General features: G+C 47.1%; 1 long non-coding RNA gene across 1 annotated transcript in view; it reads right to left on the bottom strand.

Moving 5' to 3' along the window:
• Positions 1–3,672, bottom strand: part of LOC102373740 — a 20,510-nt gene extending 16,838 nt beyond the window's left edge. The window contains exon 1 of the long non-coding RNA XR_003095087.1: positions 3,597–3,672. This is a non-coding gene — a long non-coding RNA (uncharacterized LOC102373740). The remainder of the gene's footprint in view (positions 1–3,596) is intronic.
• Positions 3,673–13,636: the final 9,964 nt, after the last annotated feature.

The following is a 13,636-nucleotide window of genomic DNA, read 5'->3' as shown; positions in this document are numbered from 1 at the left end:
GAGAGCCAGGGGCTCCGTCTGCGTGGAGCCCGGAACCAGGGGCTCCATCTGGGTGGCCATCTCTGAGGTGCCAGAGGGGGGAGCTGCAGAGCCCGAAGGGACCCTCGGGGTGCGGTGCGTGCCCATCCGTGTCATGCCTCTGGTAGGCTGGCTACGGCTGGGGCTGTCTACCCTGGGGGGGTGCGCAGGCAGGGTCCAGGGCCCTCCCGTGTGAACTCTGCGCTAACTCACGCGCCGGCAGAGAAGCATGCCTGTTTGTGCAGCCTGTTCGCGTGGCTCCCTGGGGGGCTGGGCTTCACCCGGCCCGGCTCCACTCAGCCACCGCCACCTCCTCACACACACACACCCACACACACACACACTCTCACACACACTCTCTGCAGACCCTTGCAGGTCTGTTGTAATGCATGGAATGTTTCCTGAAAGGCCCAAATACTAAATGATACTGGGCTTTCTGGGAAAATGGTTAGTCTCTGAACGGTTGTGTTTTCATGCTAATTAGCAAATGGCTACATTTGGTTGCCTATAAAGAATTTGGCTCAGACCTATTGCCCACATCCCACTCTGGCAAATGGAACATAGAAGTATGCCAGCTCTAGGAAACATTGTGCCTGAAACTTAAGGTACAAGACATCCTCCCAGGCACATGATGATGGTAGCCCCTATGCTACCTATGGATGGATACAGCATTTGTGAACCAAAGAGACTTAGAGAGGTTTCTGCACCTTTCTTTGTGGAGGCTGGCCCACCAGCACAGAAAGGAAGGATGGTCTTGTGGTTAAAGCACAAGCACAAGTAAAGGCTTTTGATTCAGGGACCAAAGGTGCAGATCCTGTCATGTACTTCCTGTGAGACTGAAAAGGTACCCAGACTCTCTAGAGTTCAGCTTTTCCTTTGTAAAATAATCTCACTTCCGTCCTTCTCAGAGACTTTTCAAGGACAAATTCATTTATGTTATAAGATGCTCAGGAACTGTAAAGGGGAATGTAAGAAGTACCTGGATACAGCTGTATAATTCATTTACCTTCTGAAGTAACTTGAAGACCTCAATTGTTAAGTGCTGAGGAATAAAGTGGCATGATACATCTATGGCAAAGACAGTAAAAAATGTCCCTTTTAATTCCCACTTCCCGAGCTTCTGTTATCCCTACAGCACTTGCCCGAGACACTCCCCACAACAGCATTCCTGTATTTCACCGTGAAAGTCAGATTGAACTTGTGAGGACAAAAATATAGGGGAGTGGTTTGCCGAGGCAGCCATGCCAGTTATATTGACTGGCATCCAAAGCAACCCTCTGCCTAAATCAGGAACTGTCATATCCCAATTAGATTCCTTCATATTTATTTATTTTTAAAAACTGCTTTGTTTCATTCGATTTTTCCATTTTTTACCTTCTGTTGCTCTCTTCTTCTGCTCAGGTAGGGATGATATTCATGTCTGTGGCCCATGATACTGCTATTGACAGAGGCACAAGAGCTACATTTTCACAATAGTCTACACTTTTCATAAGATTGCAGTAATGTATTATGAAAGCTGGGCTTGAATATGATCCATTTAATGTTATGCTAACAAGAACGGATGGTGTAGAGAAGCATTAATATCCAGAGTTGAATATAGGCTAGTATATAAGAAGCAGCACTTCTAGTCATTGCTCTTCTGAATATAGGGGAAAAAATTATCACACCCATATTTATTAATGACACTGGTAATCTTTTGGATGTATGGGAAACACTTTAACTTTGATAACTGATTTGAAATTTTCTCAAGAAAAATACAGTTGGTAGCAGAAAGTGTTTTCAGTATGAATCCATTGCTAACTATCTGAATGAACAACAAAAGTACTACATTACTCATCGAGATCTTCAGCACAGAGGGACCCAGCATTAGCATTCACAGCTTCTCTTCTGGGCTAGGGACAGACATTACACATAAACTGGTTTAAGTTTAAACCAGTTTCTGATCACATGTAACAGAACAGATGTTCTGTGCACATAAGCCAGTTTGAAAATGGCTGAAACTGGTTTGAGATAAACCTGGTTGAATGTAGTATCAGACTTAACTGATTTGGCTCAAACTGGTTTATGCAATGTCTGTCCCAGACCCCTTGCTGGTTTAAGTTAAATCAGACTCCCCCAGCATCCCAGCATGCTCTCTGGGTTGAGCAGGGCTGTCTGCTCCACAGCAGGGCTGGCCCCTCCCCTCTGCTCCCTAGCTGCAGCTCCAGCAGCCTCTGCAGGCATCTGCCTGGCTTCTGCTCCCCCACTCCCCTCCCTACTCTCTGCTAAGCATGCATTCCCCCATCCCTCACAGATACCACTCAGCATTAGCTAGCAGACCACATGCCGGCTACCTCCAAGCTGTGTCAGATGGGACAAAGGCAGAATCAACAGATAGGTCATGTCCCTCTGTTGTTTTCTTAGTAAACACTGAGTTAGTGGTGATAAACATTTCTTGCTGGACTGGTCAGGAGTGGGGGGAACCCCTCCCTAATCATAGCATCCTGCCAGGGCCTGGCCATTCTCCCTCCCCTCCCCCCGCTCAGCTCTATGCAAAGGAAGGGAGGGCTGCTCTAGCACCCCCCAGATTCTAGCCTGAGCCACTGCAGGCACGTGCCTGTATGTCTGGGATGTCTGTCTGGTTACAAAACTGATTTAGCTTAGCCAGGTTAGACTAACCTGCAAAGATTGAATCAATTCAGGCTCAGGCTTTTTGTCTGTGTCTCTAGCTCTGTAGATTACTGCTGTCCAACACATCTCCTGTATTCAGGCTCAGCCTCCCAGACAGGAATAAATACACTAGAAGCATCAGGTGCTGTTATGCAGACACAGGGAGGAAGGAACTGAGACTGGCTTAGATTCAAAAGCCACCCAAATGAAGAATTCCTAGTCTTGGTCTCTTCCATTTGTGATTCTACATATTCTTCTGTGATGTATCTCTGCCAGGAGGAGTCTTCTGTAGAGGGTGTAACAGGAGGGCGGTCAGGGTCGCTGTGCTCTCCCCTGCCGCCTCCTTTACCGTGCCAAGCTGCCCTCCGATTCTCGTCCGCCACGTCTTTGGTTTTATATATTTTTATAGGGAGGCTGCCTTCCTTCTTCTTGGTCACAGTTCTCCTGTCTCGGGTGTTCCGTACGCCCCCAGCCTTATGGGCTATGCGTGGCTCCTACCACCCCAATACCACGCCCCAAGCCTCGCAGATGTGACTGACGTTGTTCTGTCTCTTTCTGTCTCCACGCCCTCTCTGGCGCTCGGGTTCTCTGCAATCCCGTCTCTCTTTCCGCGCCCTGTCTCTCAGGGCCTTCTCTGTAACGCCGCCCTGTCTCTCAGGGCTCACCACACCCACACTGGGCTTCTCAGCAATGCCCCCTTCTCTGGGGCTTCTCAACTGCCCTCTCTGGGGCTGGGGTCTATGTACCCCGAATGCTGTGCCCTCACTGGCACTGGGGTCCCCACTCTACTGTGAGTCCCCTATGAGGCCTCCTCCAACCCCTAATAGCCTCACCCAAACCACCCATGTAACAAATAGCAAACACAAACACAAGCCTCTTGGCTATAACGTAAACATAAGCTGCCTGGCTATAATTATGCTCACGCCTACCAGGGTTGCTCCATCCCACCGCAGTGGCAGACGCTACCTCCACATCTGGCTTCTCTTCTCTTTCCTTAACTGAGAGCTCCTTCTTCTCTGGTTGCTAGCAGGGAATTCCCTCTGGCTTCCTGCCTGTGCTTTATATAGGAGCAAGGCCCTGCCCCTTCTCATCAGCTGGCTAGGCAGGGGTGGGTCATTATTTCCCACTAGTTGCCTCAGCAACTGGCACCTGAGCGATTATCCTGGCTCTCTCAGTAGCAGGCACCTTAGTGCACTGCTACAGAGGGCAATAGCAATCCTTAGAGTCCTCCTCCATGTCTTTCAGCTGCCATTATTTACTGCCATGAGGCTGCTTATTGCCATTGTTGATCCTGCTCATGAAATTGGGAAAACATGCAAACATACAAGTGTTAATATTAATTTCTTGTGGGATTAATATAAGAGGACACCTGTTAATACAGCCAAAAACAAAAGCTCATCAGGCTCTTGCACTCCTCCTCTGTTTTGCCAGCTTACTATTCTCTTAGCCACACCAGTCCCCTGTATAGTTTGCTCTCTTGTAAATCTTTATCTTTGTTCTTGCATACAGTACATTTGTAAACCTTCTGATTCAGGGACTTTTCTTATTAGGATGAGACACACCCACAGCACTACATAAATAAATCGTAATGCATCAAAACTGGAGGCCCTTCTGTAGTTTCTACTCAGGCAAACCCCTAGACTGATATATGATATTTTTTCCTTCAGTGTTCAACAGAAATAATGAGGTCTGGTAGATTCTTTATACCACAACACCTGAATTAACTCCTTTATACCCCACTGAAGGAAACCCATGGTTTGGAGTAACATTGAAATTCTTACTCTTTAGCGTTTAGGTCAGAGATGGCTTAGAACAGGGGTGGCCAATCTGTGCTCTGTGTGTGTGGCACATGACAGTTCATGCAGAGAGCACAGGACAGGGAGCAGAAAACAAAAGAAAGGGATTGGAGTAGCACTAGGGGGGGTGTAGGCTTAATTTGTAGCACTCCTGCCAAAAAGGTTGGCTCCCACTGGCTTAGACTATTCAGGTGATATATTCTCTTTATGGGAGACAGGGAAGGTGTCTCATTTTCTCTTCTCAGCTGCTAGGTCTGATGACCTGTTCCAGCTTTGAACAACTCTGTAGGGAGCAATCACTCCCTCTGCTTTTAATATCTCCAGGTCATGATCTTTGGAGAAATGTCTACAGAACATCCTGCCTATATATTTAGTAAAAGTTTCAAATTTCTTCAGTGACTAATGAGCCTAAGACCCACTGGTAGATGCAGGGTATGTCATAACCCTGGTGGAGAGTATGCTTTGGCCAGGCCATTCCCACACACATTCTAATCATTTCTCCCTGTAGGCAATTTCCAAACCTAGAAATAGGTAGGTGAGGACAATATTGGTGGTTCAAAGCAGTCGTTCTCAAGATCTTGGTCTCTGGCATGCTTGAGAGCAAATGTCTAGAGCATTTGAGAATAACTTAGTGGGGATGATTCTGGTGCATTCTCACTAGTGTATTTCCAGGTTTGAAGTGTGTGCGCCAGCAGAGGTGAGCAGGATGTGCTGTGGGTCAGCCAACCATGACAAGCTGCCTTTGCAGTGTAGACATGCCCTTAGGCTCCTAAGTCACCAAGGTACTACTCAAAATATCATCTTTGGTATTACTTACCTTTGCCCCAAAGCATCTGACTGAACTGAAATGCAGTAGTTTTGCTTGAATTTCCTAGTCATAAGTTTCCCTTGCATCATGTTTAGTCTGAAATAAAGTAGCTGAATCTTCTTTGATGTCAAAAAATATGCTGCCTGAGATTGTCACCCTGGGGTCTGGCATGAAGGAAGGACAAACAGAAAATATAACTGCTTAAATCCCCTGCTCCCTTTTGTTTAAGACATTTACGTTTAATCCTTTTTGGTCATAAGAAGTTTACTATATGTTTAATGTTCCTTTGGGTCTCTGAATCTAAAAGGCTCAAAATTAAGTAAAACAAAACAATTGATGGTTGTTTATTATATTAATAAATACTTTGACTGCTTATTCCAACCAGCTCAGTTCTTAAGCTACCCACAAAGGAAGCCATCATTTTCATGGTAAAGTCCCAATACAGCCATCTCATTCCAAGCACCACGAAAGGCTCCAAATTGCCGTTAAAAAAATAGCTTCAGCTGTAATTAAGGTTAATGCATCACTGTCCCAACCAGAAGAATGCCAGTTACCTTTCATGGTGGTAAGTTATGGGGAAGATCTATTGTAGCAAGTCAACAGATTCCAAATTTTGCTCCAAGAATTTATGCTCATGGAGAGCTAACAGACCACCTGTTGCTGACTCTAATCCAGATGTTTCTACAGATATCAAAGTTCTTCATTGCAAAGAAACTGTGGCCTGTAAAAACAACTGGAAACAAAGAAGAGCCAAATTTAGCTGTTTTTGGTAGGGCCACTTTGTGCCGTGATTTACTATCCAGTGGGTGCGTGTACACAAGCATTAATGTGCCTTTTCTAATGCCCATTTAATTTAGTACCTCCAGTGTGAAGTACTAAATTAATGCACAGTAGTGCATTTGCACACTTTTTAGTGACAGTTAATGCACAGCAGACTATTTTACTGTGCATTTGCATAACATCACGGTTTTTTACATAATGCTTTAATGTGCAGTAAAATGGTCTACTGCACATTAAAGCAAATGTGTAGACACGCCCAGTAGAATTCAATTTAACATCTGCTAAGTTCTTGAGGAAGAGAGCGAAATCTAACAGGGCTTTCTGATTTCTAACTACTGTCCTGTTCTAACTATTAGTCCTCTTTCAGCATATCCATATGGAGAAGGGATTAAATCAAAATATGTTTATCAATTTACAAAATCATTAACGTATTCATGTTTCTACACATTTCTTGAAAGGGAAGATGGGAGGCTGGAAAGAGCTTTAAAAAGCATTCCCCCTTATTGTTATTAGTAATATTTGTATTTGAAAAAAGTCTCAAAATATCATTGCATTCCACCAGGAGTGGCCAAGATCCAGCCCACAGGCCAGATTCAGCATGCAGAGACATGTCATCCAGCCCATGAAACTCTCCATTGGTTGGGAAGAATGTTAGCATGGCAGGTGGAAAAAGCTTTAATTGCTACAGCTCTGCAGGGCCAGATGAGCTGGCCATCACTGCATTACACACTATCTACCATCATATCAACTCAGAGGACCTGCTTCATTCCATCACAGTCATTTCCCTGAAGCCAGTGCAGCTAGAGTGATTTAAAACTGGTGCCAGTCCAAAAAAGAATCTCACCTATTAAAAACCCAGCTAAGCAATATGATAAGATCATTAAAGCTATGCTACCACTGCAGTCAATGTTGTCTGTACATACCCAAGCTAGCTTTAAGCCAACAGTGCTAAGAGAATAAACAGTGTCAGGGAGCTCAGTATGAGCTAATATTCCAAGCATTTATGCAACCAGTGGTTTTATTAGTGGTTTTGCAGCCAGTGCTGAGTTCCACACTATTTTGGCTACACTGTTACTGCTACATGATATGCCATAAAGTGCTAGTATTTTTTCCTATAATCATTCTCAAATTATCCACAAGGTCCCACAGAAAAAAGTATCTAGCATTATCCCATTTATAAAAGATGTCTTTTTTCCCCATCAGCCACCATATAGCATGCAAACTGGAAACAAAATGGTGGTACATATAATTAAAGAAGCAAACAGTCATCTCAAAGTAAATACAGTCCCATCTCAGCTTGTGCTGTTTGGCATATATCTAAAAAATAATATATTTCTTTTTCTCCCTGAAAGAAAATACCAACACCATTGCCAAACCTCAGGCATAACATGATGTTTATCCTGTATACAAAAAAAGGTTAGGCAAGTACAGCAAGGAATTAATTTAGGCAGTGAGTCTCCCAATGCTTGTGAAGTGGCTACAATGTACAATGGAATTCTAAGAATATGGTGTGCTAAACTAGAAGTTTTTTTCTGTGGGAAAACAAAGTTTCCATCAAAACTGACCACAGGAGTGCGTAAAAGCAACAGATTTAGTATTTTGAAGCTTTAAGGAGTACGCAGTGAAGTAATTTCCAATGTAATTGCTTCTGCTTGTGGTTTGTTTAGGTACCAGGACTGCACACTACAACCTACCTTAGCTTCAGATTGAAGACCTTGGGACAGGCACAGAGAAGCAAATCTGTGGTCTTGGTTTTAGGCTCTGCAGCTCTTTGGAGTCTAATATAATAAACACATCTCCTGAATTTGTCTCTGGCTATTTTTACACTGTTTCACTGAGGATGTATCACAGACACATATGGCCAGTCAGGCTATTTTATATGGCCTGTGGGGACCCTTCAAAAATCAATTCTTACTGGCCAATGGCTGCCTCTCTGAAAGCAGGTGGGAGGTGGGCTTTCAGAGGTCACATGTCATTGGACTGGGCAGTCTTTGTGCTTCCACCTCTGTGGGACTCCCAGCACCTCAGCTGGGAGCCCCATGTGGAAGCACCAAGCATGATGGTGCATAACTGGACAGCTGGTGAATGGAGAAGGGAGCTCCTGCCTGCAGGATGTAGGGGTGGATGTGGGTTTTGTGGGTGGGTGAGGAGTATATGGGTGGGTATGGGGTTTGTGGGTGGGTGAGGAGTCCCCTGCAACACGCCCCCCCCCCAACCATGACATCAAGCCAGGCCAGGCTGGTCTGGCTCCATGCTGCCATGTGGGGTTTCCAGTACTCCAGACACACATGGAGGTACAGAGTATACCCAGCCTGATGGCACACAGACTGGGAGTTGCTTGGAGTTATGTGACATTGGGCCAGCCTGGCTCCATGCCTCCACATGTGGCTCCCCACTGGAGTACTGGAAGCCCCACATGGAGGCAGGAAGCCAGCCTGGCTCAATGGCACATGGCTCCTTCCTGCAATGCCAGGAGCCCCACAAGCTGCCACAGAGCCAACCTGGTCTGGCTCAAAGGCAGGCGTCAGCAGGCTGGGCCATGTGGGCTCTGTGCTGCCACATGCAGATCCTGGGATTCAGCCAGAGCCACATGCCACCAGGGGGCTCTGCCTGCTGCGGGCCATGAGTGCCCCAAGGACCCACCAACTGCTGCTTCTGCTGCCACACCCAGCAGGAGCTGTGTCCAATGGGGGGTCATCAGGTGGGGCCCATCCCCACACTCACCCCCTTACAAACCCCACACCTCCACAAACCTCATGGCCCCCCACATCCCTTCAAAACCCTGCCACACACACATCCACAAATCCCAGACAAACATGCACACCCTGCACCCATCCCCACAACTATACCCTACATACCCCCCCACACATACAATATACAAGAGTAAAACTTTATTTTGAGCTATTATTCAATCACCTCTATATACGCTATGCCAGGGGTGGCCAGAGTTACTCACCCTGGGAGCCACATCTGTGTGGCTGCAGCCCCCATCCCAGCAGCCCAGCACCTTAGCCAGCGGTCCTGGAGGAAGAGAAGGAGGGAGGAGGGTGGGCTCAAGGCATGCTCCCCATAGGGAAAGCCAGAATGGTGGGAGGTGCTGAGCTGTGCTGTCCCCCAGAGCCACCTCAGAAAGAAGTGGGTGGGGCTTCGACCAATTTCTGGAGAGCCACAAGTACTGTCCTGGTGAGCTGCACGTGGCTTGCGAGTCGTGGTTTGGCCACCATGGCACTAGGCAAATGCAAGTAAATCAGGACAAAAATATTTTTTTAATGAATTTAAAATATGTTATAGTAGATGTTTGATTTTTAGTATATGATTTTATTTTTTTTTGGTTAAGAGATGGCAAACCCCGCCTCCTAAAAGGAGTACTTTTGGGGATAAGAAGAGGGACTTCTGGTGGCAAAGGTCAGGAGTTAGGGGTTGAACTTCTGGTCCTAAGACAGTGATCAGGGAGCAGAGCACCTGTGAAGGGGTGGGGCTACCCTTGCAGCCCTTGACACCTCACCAAAAGTCATTAAGCAGCACTCTAGTTTAAATAATTGCCCTCCCCTGGCCTAATCCATGAAGTTTAGATCTGAAAGAGAAGAAATGTTCAGGTCAGCTTTTTCATTTTCAGTTTATTTCTTATTATATTAGTATCAATTTACTTATTTAATTTTCACAAGTTAATTTGGAGTTAATTTGATTTTTTATTGACTTCTGTAATAGCAGAAGCAAGTGCTCGACAAGCTAAGTTTTCAAAAGCAGCTACTGGTGTTTGGGTACTCAAATTTTGGTTCCCTAACTTGAAGCTTCTGGGCACTTGTTCACATGATGAAAATTGCCTGTTTTTGCAGTTTAACTGCTTCACGCTGTACACATACAGGTTTTTATGTGATTTAAATGAGCTTGCTATGTTGCAAACTAAACCACATCCACATGTAGTTTAGTTTGCAACATAGCTATTTGTAACATTGCAGACTTTTGACAGCTCACCCACCCCACCGCAGGAGATGTGGGCTGAAGACAGAAGTGATGAGGGGCCCAATCCTTTTTTTTTTTTTTTGCAAAGCCTTCCTTCTGCAGTGAAGTAGTAAATCAGCCAGAGGCCAGTACATATGCAAGAAAGCCAGTCAATTAAAATGTAAATTGGATTGGTCAATAGGTGAAAGACAGGTGGGGAGGGGGTGGAAAGGGGAATGAATGTAGCTGTAGTCAAAGGATAAAAGACAGGAGACGGGGGCAGGGAGGGAAAAAGGGAATGAATATAGTTCAGGGGTGGATAATTATTTCAGGTGCAGGGCAACTTACCAAGTTTTGGCAAGCCATTGAGGGCTGCAAGGGTAGCCCCACACCTTGACAGGTACCCCGCCCCTGGGTTGCCATCTTAAGAGTGGAACTCCCACCTCCTAGCCCCTGAACTTTGCCACCAGAAGTCCCTCTCCTTGCCCCCAGAAGTAATTATTTCAGCAAGGGGGTTAACCATATCAGAACCAGAAAAATACCAAATTATATTCTAAAAATCAAACATATACTATATTGTAAAAATCAGACATATACTACAACATTCATTCATTTCATTTAAACATCTATATTTGTCCTGATGTACATGTTTGTGTAGTGTACATAAAGGTGATTGCACAATAGCTTAAAATGCAGTCTTATCTTGTATATTGTGGGGGGGGGTGGGCAGATGGGTATAGGTTTGTTGGTGTGTGAGTATGTGAGATGTGGGGGAGACTGTGGGGGTGTGTGTGGAGTTTGTGGGGGGTGGATAGGTGTGGAGGTATGTATATGTTGAGTGGGGGAGCATGTGGGTGAGAGTCGATGTATGGGGTGTGGGTGGATATGGGGTTTGTGGGGGGCTGTGAGTGTGTGGGGGGAGGGTGGCTGGGGAGGGTTGTGGCATGTGTGGAGGGGGAGGGTTTGCCCACAGCTCCCCGCACCCCAGGGTGGGCGGAGCCCCCACCAGCACTCCTCCAAGTCCAGGCTCTGTGCTCCTGCTTGCCGCCACTTCTCCCTCCCATCTGCCATTGCTGCCCTTCTCACACTGCTTCCCCTCCTCTGCTCCCCTCCCCCCTCCCCCTGCTCTGGCACCACAACCTAACTGCACGGCCAAGATGGCAGGATGCAGTATGAACCAGACTGGCCTGGCTGGCACTGCACAGAGCTAGCTGAGAATTGAGGGGGCCAGGCCAGTACCTGCTGAGTCCTGCAGCCTGGTGCTGCAGCCAGGAACCATGTGGTGCCAGAGCAGTGTCAGCAGTGGGCTGGAAACTAGGGAAATGCCTGTGGCAGGTGGTGGGGGAGTGGTAGCAAGTGAGCATGTGGAGCACAGCAACAGCTGGGCAGGAACACGGAGCCCACATTGGTGCACCAGGGCCAGTGCCAGCAGGGGCCCATGGTGTGGACTGGCAGGAACTCTATGGAGCCGGGCTGGGCTGCACCAGCAGGGAGAGAGGGGAGCCAGCCCAGTTCCATAGAGCCCCTGTCAGCCCAGGCCTCACACTCAGGCTGCCCTGCCCTGGGTCCCTGACAGCACTGGCTCCGTCACATGGGCACAGGCCCCATGGTCTCCATGTGCCCATGTGCTGACCCTTCCTCCCACTTTCCACAGCCATTTCCCCCCTATCCTTCCACCTGCCAGCTGTTCAAGCACCATGTGGTTCCCAGCTTCAGTGCCAGGACTGCAGGAGCTGCCCAGCTCAGTTGGGCCCTGTAGATGGGGGTGATTGCCTGTGGTCCTCCCCTGCCTCCCTCCTTTGTTTCTTCTTATCTGAATTTCCCTCCAGTGCAGGGAGGCAGGAACAGCCCTAGGATGCAAGGCCAGAATCCTTTGCTAGGCATGAGCTTCTGGCTGGGGGTGGAGGAGCTGGGGGTGGGGCAGGGCTGGGCAGGCCTTGCTGCTGTGGCTGCTTAGTCCTGCTGTTGGCTTCCCCTGGGCCTTACTGCCACTGGCCATTGTTATCTGTGACAGGCAGATAAGGGAAGAGAAATATTCATTTTCTAAAATTTTTAGGGGCCTCGCAGGCTGGATAGAATAGCCTTTTGGGCCGGATCTGGCCTGCAGGCCATATTTTGCCCACCCCTGATATAGCTGGTAAAAAGTGGAGGGTTTACCTGGGGAGTAATATGTTAGGTAGGTTATAATAAGTCATAAATCTAATGTCTATATTTAGTCCATGAAGTTTTATATCCAGTAGACTGATGAAGTGAAGTTCACAGGCTTGTCTGTGAAAGATGTTTTGTAAATTCCCTTATAGATTCATAGATGTTTGGGTTAGAAGGGACCTTAGCAGATCATAGAGTCTGACCTCCTGCCCTGGGCAGGAAAGAGCACTGGGGTCAGATGACCCCAGCCAGGTACATGTCTAGCCTCTTCTTAAAGACCCCCAAGGTAGGGGAAAGCACTACTTCCCTTGGAAGCCCATTCCAGATTTTGGCAACCTTTAGCATAAAGAAGTTCTACCTGATGTCTAACCTAAATCAGTTCTCTGTTAGTTTGTGTCCATTGTTCCTAGTTACTCCAAGGGGTGCCCTGGTAAACAGAGCACCTCCTATTCCTTGCTGCCTGCCCCCCCACCCCTCCCGGATGAATTTTTAGGGGGAAGCCCATTCCAGATTTTGGCAACCTTTAGCATAAAGAAGTTCTACCTGATGTCTAACCTAAATCAGTTCTCTGTTAGTTTGTGTCCATTGTTCCTAGTTACTCCAAGGGGTGCCCTGGTAAACAGAGCACCTCCTATTCCTTGCTGCCTGCCCCCCCACCCCTCCCGGATGAATTTTTAGGGGGTCACAAGATCACCTCTCAGCCTTCTCTTGTGGAGGCTGAAGAGTTCCAATACCCCCAATTTCTCCTCATAGGGTTTTGCCTGCAGTCCCCTAACCATACAAGTGGCCCTCCTCTGAATCCTCTCGAGGTTGTCCACATCCCTCTTGAAGTGTGGCACCCAAAATTGGATGCAGTACTCCAACTGTGGCCTCACCAATGCCACATAAAGGAGAAGTATCACCTCCTTGGACCTATTTGTCATGCACCTGCTAATGCATGATAAAGTGTGGTTAGCTTTACTGATCACTTCATCACATTGACTCATGTTCATCTTGGAGTCAACAGTGACTCCAAGACCCCTTTCCCCTGCTGTGCTGCTGAGAAGGTCCTCCCTAGCCCCTAGCATGCTGGTGATTCCTTCTTCCTAGGTGCTGCACTTTGCACTTGTCCTTATTGAACTACATCTTTTCTGTTCTGCCCATATTTCCAACCTATCCAGATCTGCCTGGATTCATTCCCTACCCTCTGGTGTGTTAACTTTACCCCATAATTTGGTACCATCTGCGAATTTGAACAGAGTGCTTTCCATGTCCTCATCCAAGACATTAATGAAGACATTGAACAGCACAGGTCCAAGGACTGGACCTTGTGGGACTCCACAGCCCACATCTTTCCAGGTTGATACCGACCTATCCACCACCACTCTCTGGGTGTGACCCCTAAGCCAATTTGCCACCCACCAAACCGTGTAATCATCTACATCACAGTTGTGCTGCTTATATATGAGAATATAATGAGATACCGTATCGAAGGCCTTCTTAAAATTCAAGTAGA

Source organism: Alligator sinensis, unplaced genomic scaffold (genome assembly GCF_000455745.1).
Source record: "Alligator sinensis unplaced genomic scaffold, ASM45574v1 scaffold191_1, whole genome shotgun sequence".
Lineage (NCBI taxonomy): Eukaryota > Metazoa > Chordata > Crocodylia > Alligatoridae > Alligator > Alligator sinensis.
This window is presented reverse-complemented; position numbering and strand designations above follow the sequence as displayed.